General features: G+C 35.2%; 1 pseudogene across 1 annotated transcript; it reads right to left on the bottom strand.

Annotated features, from left to right (window-relative positions):
- Window positions 1-1,746: 1,746 nt before the first annotated feature.
- LOC306658970 lies at window positions 1,747-2,430 on the bottom strand (annotated as a pseudogene). Its single transcript has one exon. The product of its transcript is annotated as an uncharacterized misc_RNA (transcript).
- Window positions 2,431-10,078: the final 7,648 nt, after the last annotated feature.

The raw sequence follows: 10,078 nt of genomic DNA, 5'->3' as shown, positions 1-10,078 counted from the left end.
CATCATCTGAGCAGTTTTCCTTTGCCAAACCCCCTCCACCATGATAGACTGCCTCACTGCAGGCCCAGAAATAATAGAGCTGGCCAACAATTAACTGGAACCTCTGAAACCATGGGCCAAAATAAATCTTTCCTCCTCTCAGTTGATTTTCTCAGGTATTTTGTCCCAGTGACAAAAATCTGACTAACACCCTAAAAAGGATGAGGTGTTATTTCATTGTGGTTTTGATTACATTTCCCTGATGATTGATTACATTAAGCATCTTTCATCTACTTGTTGACCATTAGTATGTCTTTTTTGGAGAAATGTCTATTCAAGTTCTCTGCCCATTTTCAATCAGGTTATTTGTTCTTTTGTCACTGAGTTGAGAGAGTTCCTCATATATTTTTATTTTTTTTTTAAGCTTTTAAAACATTTTATTTACAAAGATTCTGGCAACAGCTTTATGTAACAAGATACAGCATACCAGGCCTGCCATTTAACTTGTTATATATATTAGTCTCAGCTTCAATATGAAGCTGTTTAAAAAAAAAAAAATCAAAACCCTGGTTTTTACATGTTAAATATCTTGGCAAGTATGCCACTAAACATAGTAATGAACTTAAGACAGCAAGAGTAAGGAGTTAACAAAAGCTAAACATTGCAGCCTAAACAAAATTCGTACAAAAAATAAAGTAACTATTGCTGGTTACATAAAATTTTCCTCACCAATTAAAACTTAACAGTATAAAGCATGCATTTTAGAATCTTCAGCAATCAAGTCCAAAAAGTACCAGTGTCTATTTGAAATGTTTTATCATCTCCAAAGTCAAAGTGTAATCGAAATTAATTCAAATGACACAACACATTCTAAAGCTAGAAAACATTCAATTTTTATTGTCATGGAGATAAATCCCAGAGCTTTGGAGACTTTTCATGCTGCAAAGGGTTGTTTTTCTGGCTCACTCAAAGCAGCATATGACAAAGTCCAAGGATGTCATTAAGCTCAATAAAGAGTAAGACTGTTGGTACCCAGCTCTGACCTCCCCAGGAAACATGGCTACTGTGTACAAAAGTAGGATGTGTGAGGATCAAAGGCACACTATTCTGCTAGCTAAAGAGATGGCAAATCAACCCCCTCCATTCTAAGAGCTCCTTCCCCAGGTAAATTAAAGCATATAAGGGGGGGAAAAATTAAAATACACTTTATCTACAGAGTAAGGATTTTGAAATATTAATGTGATCCCTACTTTAAAAATTTTAACTACAGTCATCTGGTTATTTCTGATTACATCTTAAAGATGTATCCAGATTCCATTTCTGTTGATTTATCACTAGGTACTTCTAGTTAAAAATATTAGTTTTATTCCCAAATATCTTAACCACTAGTACGACTGCAGTATATTATCTTCCAGTTATCAAGCACTGAAAGAGAAAAAAACAAATGTTCAAGCAGCAGGCAACAATCACGGCGGCCTCTGAGTGGCTATAATAGTCCAGGAATAATTCTAAAAACAAGAAAATTCATGCATTTTAGTAAATATGTCATAATTTTCACAGTTGAAATTTCCTTTGACATTGCACTTTCTTTGTAAGGGAATCCTGGTTTTTCTTAATGTTACTGTGAGTCAGGACTTGAACTAGAAGTCTTTCTTTTTCTTACTGTGTTTCTTATGCTTCTTTTTCTTTCTTTCTTTCTTTTTTCTGTTGCTTTATCATTCTTCACTGCTTTCCTTCTTTTTTTGCACGTACCTCTTCAATATAATCTCATTCTGAGAAGGACTCAGATGATAAAGGTTTGTCTTCAAGATACATCTTTTTTTTTTTTTTTTTTTTTACTGAGCCCTTTAATGTCCTTTTCTTTTTCGGTTGCATCCTTTGACTCCTTTTTCTTTTTCAAATTATCCTTACTGTCTGATTCAGTTCCTGACATGGAACTTTCAGAAGATTTATGAAAATGGTTCTTCTTTTTCTTTCTCCGTTTTGTTTGTTTCTTTTCCTCATCTTCAGGATCTGAAGAACCGCTGGAAGAATCAGAGCTTGATGAAGAGGATGAATACCTAGCAGATTTCTTCTTTTCTTTCTCTTATTATTATTATTTTTTTTTGATGAGCTCTCGTTTCCACTTAATAATCTCTCCCTGTGTTTTTCTAGTTCTTTCTTCCAATTCTCATTCATTTTTCCCTCAAATTTAGCCAAAGCCTTGGAGCCTTTCTTTTTCTTTTCTAGTTGCTCTTTTACTTCTTCCCAGGTAGGCCTTGGTCGATTCAGATAATCCTGGGTTGTTGGCCCTGAAGACTGGATTGGACCCCTTGATCTGGCCATTGCTATTGGATTCGGATAAGCCACTCGATTATCCCACTTATCCGTGGTGGCGGACCGAGCGCATAGTGAAGACGCCCAGAAAGAGCAGGCCAGCGAAGCTGCCGAAGTGGCCCTCCGCGCCCTCATATATTTTCAATACTAACCGCTTATCAAAGGTATAGTTTGTAAATTTTTTCTATCCCAATATGTTGTCATTTTGTTTTGCTAATTGTTTTCCTCTGTAGTTCAGTTTGATTTTTGACATAAGCTCTTTTTTGTACTCTTAAAGATAAAATTTGGCCAGGTATGGTGCCACATGCCCAGCAACTAAGGAGACAGAGACAGTGAAATGGCAAGTTCAAGACCAGTCTGAGCAACTTAGCAAGACGCTGGCTCAAAATAAAAAATAGAAAGGGCTGGGGAAGTAGCTCAGTGGTAGAGCACCCCTAAATTCAATCCCTAATACCAAAACTTAAAGGAAAATATATATGTATATGGGTTTTTACTTAGATTATATTATTTTTAAAGTTTGTTTTTAAAATTTATATTTAGTATATACAAATTATAAATTCAAAATCTATCTTCAAATTTTAAAATCAGTTTAAAAATTTAATTACATTTATGTCAGTCACTGCTAAGGGGACTTCATAATTTTTGGTTCCTTTTTCAAACTTTTTAATATGTTCAAACACTTAAAAATTTTATAAAATTAATTTTTCTAGTTTTTTTCAATATTTCATTTGTTTAATCTGAATTAATAAGCAAAGTTTGCCCCTGGGCCTAAATAACTGCTATACATCTAACAGATTAAACATATAAATAGGGTGAACCTAAAATATTCTTTTTTTTTTTTTTTTTTTTTTGTGGTGCTGGGGATGGAACCCAGGGCCTTGTGCTTGCAAGGCAAGCACTATACCAACTGAGCTATCTCCCCAGCCCTAAAATATTCTTAATTATTCTAGCACCACACAGAAGTTGAGAAAGCTATCACCTTATACTCTCACATTTGAAATGATTACTCAATTATGTATCCTGGATTGAAGTTAGAAGTCTGAACAAATTACCTTGTAAAATATATTAAATATGAAATATATACATATTCCCTTTGATACAAAATTAGCAATCTATGGTTGTAATTCTCTTAAATATTCCTATGCTCACTTCAAAATCTTCTGAAGGAAAAAATATGTTTCCATTTGAAGAAGATGGTTACTATCTCAGTTTGCTGTGGTTGCCAACTTAATGTGGAAAACAATTACTGTTCCAATTAATTAGAGATTTTGGGGCTGGACACTACCTGAGTTGTCAGCAGCTGTACTGGATTAAATGAACCCTATTTTATTGGGTGCTATCTTAAAGTTGTTGAGTCATGAGCTTTAAGACTTAGAAGAGGACTGGTCTGGCAAGTCATAGATCTCAAATTCATGCATTCAAGTGCAAGACACATTAATATCTCCGTATGCTCAAAGAAGTCTCCAGCTCCTTCTGAGGTTTATCATGTGAATATATTTTATATAACTCTGGCTGTTAAGAAATATAAATACCTTATATAGACATGACTTAATAGATAAGAGCTTTGTTCCTAAAGTCAAACTGTCTGGATAGGCATCCAACTATGACTACAGGCATGTTACATAGCATTTTTTTATCTTGGTTTTCACATTTGTAAAAATAAAGATGATACAGGACCTACCTTATCACATTATTATATGAATAAAATTAGTGAATATTTGTAAAGCACTTAGGACAATGGCTGTCTGTGAATCAGCTTTTCATCTCTCTGACCAAAATACCTGGAAAGAACACCTTAGAGAAGGAAAATTTTTTGGTTTTTTTGGCTTAAGTTTCAGAGGATTTGGTTCATGGTTGGTTGGCTCCATTGCTCTGGGCCTGAGGAGGGACAGAACACCATGGAGGAAGAACATAGCAAAGGAAAACTGCTCAGCTCATGGTAGCTAGAAAGCAGAGAAGAAGGGGCCCAGGGAGAACAAAAATAAACTCTCCCAGGGCATGCCTTTATGATTTGTTTCCTCCAACTGTGTTCTACCTTCCAGTAGTACATTCTGCTTTTTGTAGATTAATCCATTTGAGGATTGAGGTTAGAGTTCTCCTGATCTAATCATTGCCTAAAAGCCCCCGCTCTGAACCTTGCTGTATTGGGAACCTGTTTTCAATACATGAGCTTTGGGAGCACGTTCCAGATCCAAACCATAGCATTATTACACAATGAATATTATATAAATAAGTAGGATGACTTATACTCACTGTATAGTTTAAAAGTCACTGACACAGGATCTTAGATCCTGTAAGACATGACCAGTTTCATTCATTTCCGTGTTCTTTTCTCTTGGTTGTATGTGTAGTACAGATAGTCATCAAGTATACAATTGATGAATGATTAAATATTTATACTAGAAATCAAGTTTTTCTCCCATAGAGGTGATGTTTTCAACTAGAAATGAAAAACATCCCTTTCTCAATTCTCAAAACTAAGCAAATTCTGTAGTGTGTGAAGGGAGTTCCTAAACTGCAAGAAGAAAGTAAACAGGGTCTGCTTTTTTTGACTTCCCCATTTACCCTAGGCATTTCCTTGGAAATTTCTATGAGCCATCATGTTAATTTCTGTGTGACTTGCTCAGACCTGCTGTCTACATTGTCATGGCTTAGAATCTGAAAGCTCCTTCCCTCTTCTGTTGGTATTGTCCAGGTAATAACAGTTCTTTAACAGTACAATAAATAATACTCCTTTTTTACAGAAATGTGGAAAACACTAAGGCCTGAAAATGCCTTTCTTTTTAACAAATGTTCTTCATGTACTGAAATAATAACCAAAGATGTAATAGCTTCTTTCTCCTAGGGCTCTTGTAATCCAAAAGAACATAAATCTAGATCAAGTTATTCGAGATATGCAATCTATTATGCTCAGCATTTCTGTGTATTGTGAAATTGTGGTTAAATCATCAGCTACAATATCTCCCTTAACAAACATAGGCCCTAGAAGGTAGGGGTGTTATTCAGTAGTAAAACATTCGCCTAGCATGTGTGAGGCTATGAATTCAATCCCCAGTACCACAGAAAACAACAAAAATGTAGGCCCTAGTAAAATCACAACACTCATTTGAGGAGGTCACATGAAATGCTAGAATTTCATTTAACTAATGGCACATATAAACTGGCATTTGAAAACTTCTAATTCTGAAATTGTAAGTAGAATATATAGGTTAAATTTATATTATCATTTGCTTATTATAATTAATGAAATAATCAGGACAATTAGGCAATTATAAGAAGCTATGTAGCAAGGTCCAATAATAACAGCAGAGGTAGAGAGGAACTTCCAGAGTTTTTTAGGTGAGTTTCATTGTCCCTGTGCAGAAGAGTTGGCACAGCAGTCCTGACTGCTTATCCTTAAATGCGTGCTTTCAAGGTTGGCCCTTGGCTTGTTTCTGGAAATTTCAATTTTGAAAGGATTCCAAACTTTGACTGATATGAGTGGCTCACTGTGCCTAAACTGTTTGTAGAAATGATATAATTTAAGCACACATCTGTTTTCCTTCACAGAGCCTCAAATTTGGGTACATGCAAAGTAGAATGTGCCTATGTGACCGTCCCCAATAAAAACCCTGGGTGTTGAGTTTCTAACAAACATGTTCATCACTTTTGCCCATTTTGACGCCACTTATTATTTGAAGAATTAAGCACTATGTGTCCTTTGTGACTCTATTAGGAGATGACTATTAGGTCTTCTCCAAATTTTCCCATGTGCCTTTTTCTTTGATGACTAAAATCTGTATCCTTTCACTGTAATAAATCATACTCATGGCCATGAACATGAGTAAATACTGAGTCCTGTGAGCTCCCCTAATGAATTAGCAAATCAGGGTGGTCATGAGGACCATCAGCACAATCGCTTGATTAGTTTGCATTCCAACATAAGAAATGGTATATATGAGAGGAGGAGGGGCAGGGGTATGAAAGATAGTGAACCGAGACAGACATCATTACCCTACGTACCTGTATGTAAATCTACATTGTGTACAACCATAGAAACGAAAAGTCATACCACATTTGTATACAATGAATCAAAATGCAGTCTGTAAAAGTAAAAAATAAAAATAAATTAAAAAAAGAAATGGTATATAAAGGCATTACTAATAAAATTTAAGTATCTCCTAACTACTGTAATTCAAGAATCTCTAACAATTGATTATAACTTCAATTTGGGATTTTGGTCTCGACTTTTTTTTCTTTTTTCTTTCTTTTTTTTTTAGAAAACTTCTCACAAAATTGTTGAGGGCCTAGCTAAATTGTGAAGGTGGGCCTCAAACTTGCAATCTTCTGCCTCAGCCTCCGGAGTTGCTGGGATGATAGGAATGTGCCACTGCACCCAGCTTGGTTACAAAATTGTCACTAATGTTAGGATCCATTGATAAGAAATGCTCTTTTACCTGGTGTCAGGATATTGTCATCAATCATAGAGTATTCTCTATTAAGTAACCATAGGCAAAATCCATTACTCTTTCCTTGACAAAAGTGGACTTATCTTGAACTATATCTTTGCTTTTACATTGTAGTGACTCCAGTGAGTGCTTGGGAGGTACATATCTGTATCTATTTTTTTAACTTTAGAAAACTCAAATTTCCCACCCAACAAAATCCATTCCATAGGACAGTACCCTATTTATACCTCTCTGCATTGAACTCACCTTGGAATTACTATTTTCCTAGAGATATTTTTAATATGTCCTGATGTCTTCACTGTTTTTCTAACTCCTCTTAATGTATGTATTATTTCCAGACACTTCAAAACTTTTCAGATGATTCATATAGAGGACAAGAAGGAAGAAAAATTGAGTATTGAATCCATAACACATCTAAAAAAGAGAGGAAGCACATAATATTAGAAAATGGGAACAACAAGAAAAACCCCTGAGAATTAGTCAATGTAAGCACCATAAGGAGAGGCTTGATTGACCACCTGCCAGATGTACTTGGGCTTGTTGGATAGGTACATTGTTTTGGTGCTGATGTCTGCATCAAGCTTGCATAATTTCCAATTCTCTGATTTCATGTTTATTGAGCATTCTTCAGATGTGTGTTCCTCAAGGAGAGTTAACATGCTTTCGGTGTTTACTATGTGTTACATGTGATATTTAATTTTCACAGCAACCCTAGGAGTTGTTATCCCTATTTTCCAACTGAAGAAATAGTTGGCCATTTCTGCCAAGGATTACCCCTCCAGTCTCCAAATATGACAGTACTCCTACCACATGTGGAAAATACAACATGACCAAAGTGCAGGATCTCTCTCCATTTGATGCAAAGTTATCTCTATCATATCCAAATGTAGATCCAAGTAGTACAGCAACTAAGGAACTAAAAGTCAATTTATCTTCCCACACCTTATGTCCCTGTGTACACTGGAGGAATGGAGACACAAGTAAGGATAGCATAACAAAGATACCCATTTGGAAAGAGATAACTGAGAAACCCAACAGTCATTGGTCCACAGAAATGATAGAAAGTTGCAAGCAGACATGATTAAGACCCACTCCCCAAAGTACATTCATCGCTAACTCAATACATTCAGTCTTAAAAAAAAACTTTCTACTAAGCCTCAATGTATAAAAGAAGCTAACAAGCTGATAAGCTGGTTTTTATAATTATGAGTTATTATATATCTGTCTTTCCCAGTATATGATAACCCCAGTGCAAACTGTCTTATTCACCACCACATCCCAAGTGATTAGCAAATATCTGGCATGTAGGAGATGTTCAACAAGTATTTGGTAAGGGAACAAATAACATAACCATTATAGTCTACTTGACCATTATATTTTTCAGTATAAATTAACAAATAGTAATTTTGAGTAATATACCAACTTCACTAAATTTGAGCAGGATCAATTATTCATCCTGAGGCAAGATCACTGACTGGATTGAGTTTGTTCATTCATTTCTTTCTTTCTTTCTTTCTTTCTTTCTTTCTTTCTTTTTCTTTCTTTCTTTCTTTCTTTCTTTCTTTCTTTCTTTCTTTCTTTCTTTCTTTCTTTCTTTCTTTCTTTCTTTCTTTCTTTCTTTCTTTCTTTCTTTCTTTCTTTCTTTCTTTCTTTCTTTCTTTCTATTTTTTTGGTGGGGGGTGGTACCAGGGATTGAACCCAGGGGCACTTAATCATTGAGCCACATCCCAACTCCTTCCATTTTTTATTTTGAGATGGGGTCTCACCATGTTGCTTTAAGCCTCACTAAGTTGCTGAGGCTGGCTTTGAACTTGCAATCCTACTGCCTTAATGTCCTGAGCCACTGGGATTATAGGCATGTGCCACTGTACCTGGTTTGGATTAATTTTCTTAACTTAAAAAGATATGCTACAAATATTGGACTAGTAGACTCACTTGAGTCTTCCTAAATACAATAATAACTACATGTAGGTTTTGTTGCTTGTTTTAACTTCAGAAGCACAGAATTGGATACTGTAATATTTTTGTGATCTTTAGTTTGTGGCATATTTTCGGTATTGGTCTAAACATAGTCCTCTTTATTTTGTGTTTTCATATTTATTTAATGCATAATAAATACTGTGAACCTAACACCCAACCAGAAGATTTGAACATTACCAGTAATTCCAATCTACTACAGGTTCCTCTTCTATCCTGTGTCACCTTATAAACTGAGAGTGACCACCATCTTCAATAATGGTTTCCATTCTCAATTTTTTACACAAGTTTTAACACACTTACATCTTGGACATTAAATTACTAAGATTCATTCATAGTATTGTGTATTTTCAGTTTGCCAACTCTATATGATATCATATTTTTTTATAAAAACATACCGCTTTTTAAATAATTTTTCTTGTCAACTTTCATTTGGGCTTTCATGGATTTTTGCTTTTGTAAGTAGGAAATTATGATCATTCTTAAGGATAAATAGTAAGAGTTTTAGCAGTGGAACTGCTGAATCATAGGACATTCATAAATTTTACAAGATAATCTAAATCATTTTTTAATAAAGTAGTTGAACCAATTTATACTCCCTTCACAATGTGTAGGTTTCCACTGGTATTATCTAACTTTTTGTTTTCCTTGAAACTGTGTTTTGATTTGCCTGATAATTCCAATACTCTATGAACATGTCAAATCACTACGTTCACATATATTCATCACAGAACATTAAAGCAATTAATAAAAAAAGGAAGAAGGCAATACCAAATAATTTAGTTTGATTTTGCAATAATGAATTTTAAATTCATACTTGAATGCATAAAATATTGTTTGGTAGATTCAAGATGTGGATTAGAGAAAGGCTGCATTTTTGGTTGCAATATAGCTTAGGATTCAAGCAGCAGGAATGCTGCCTCCTAGTGAGGTGGGTGAAAAAGGGAATTAACTAAAATTTAATATTGGACCGTCAGAGACTCTTAGAGATCCAGAATACTTAGGAGCACTGAACAAAGGACAAGGGAGAATACCTCAGAGCCAAGCTGGTGGTAGCAGTGGCAACAGTGCCAGTCAACCACAGAGGGAAGGGATAACTAACACAGAGAGAAACATAATGGCATGGAAAAACCTGTAGAACAAAAAAGTAGTCTGAGCATAGCTGAACCAGAGGCTGCAGAGCAAACTGGTGTTTGAAAAGTGCTCCATGTTTCTCAACTGGCAAGTGGAGAACTAAGGAGCATAACGTGATTAAAACAGGCACAAAGAAGATTATACCCAGAGGAATTCAAGTCAGAGACATGGAAGGGGATGCAACTCACTTTCCCTCTGAGTCTGGCACTCATGTGATCAACTGA

This window comes from Sciurus vulgaris (assembly GCF_902686455.1).
Source record: "Sciurus vulgaris genome assembly, chromosome: 4".
NCBI lineage: Eukaryota > Metazoa > Chordata > Mammalia > Rodentia > Sciuridae > Sciurus > Sciurus vulgaris.
This window is presented reverse-complemented; position numbering and strand designations above follow the sequence as displayed.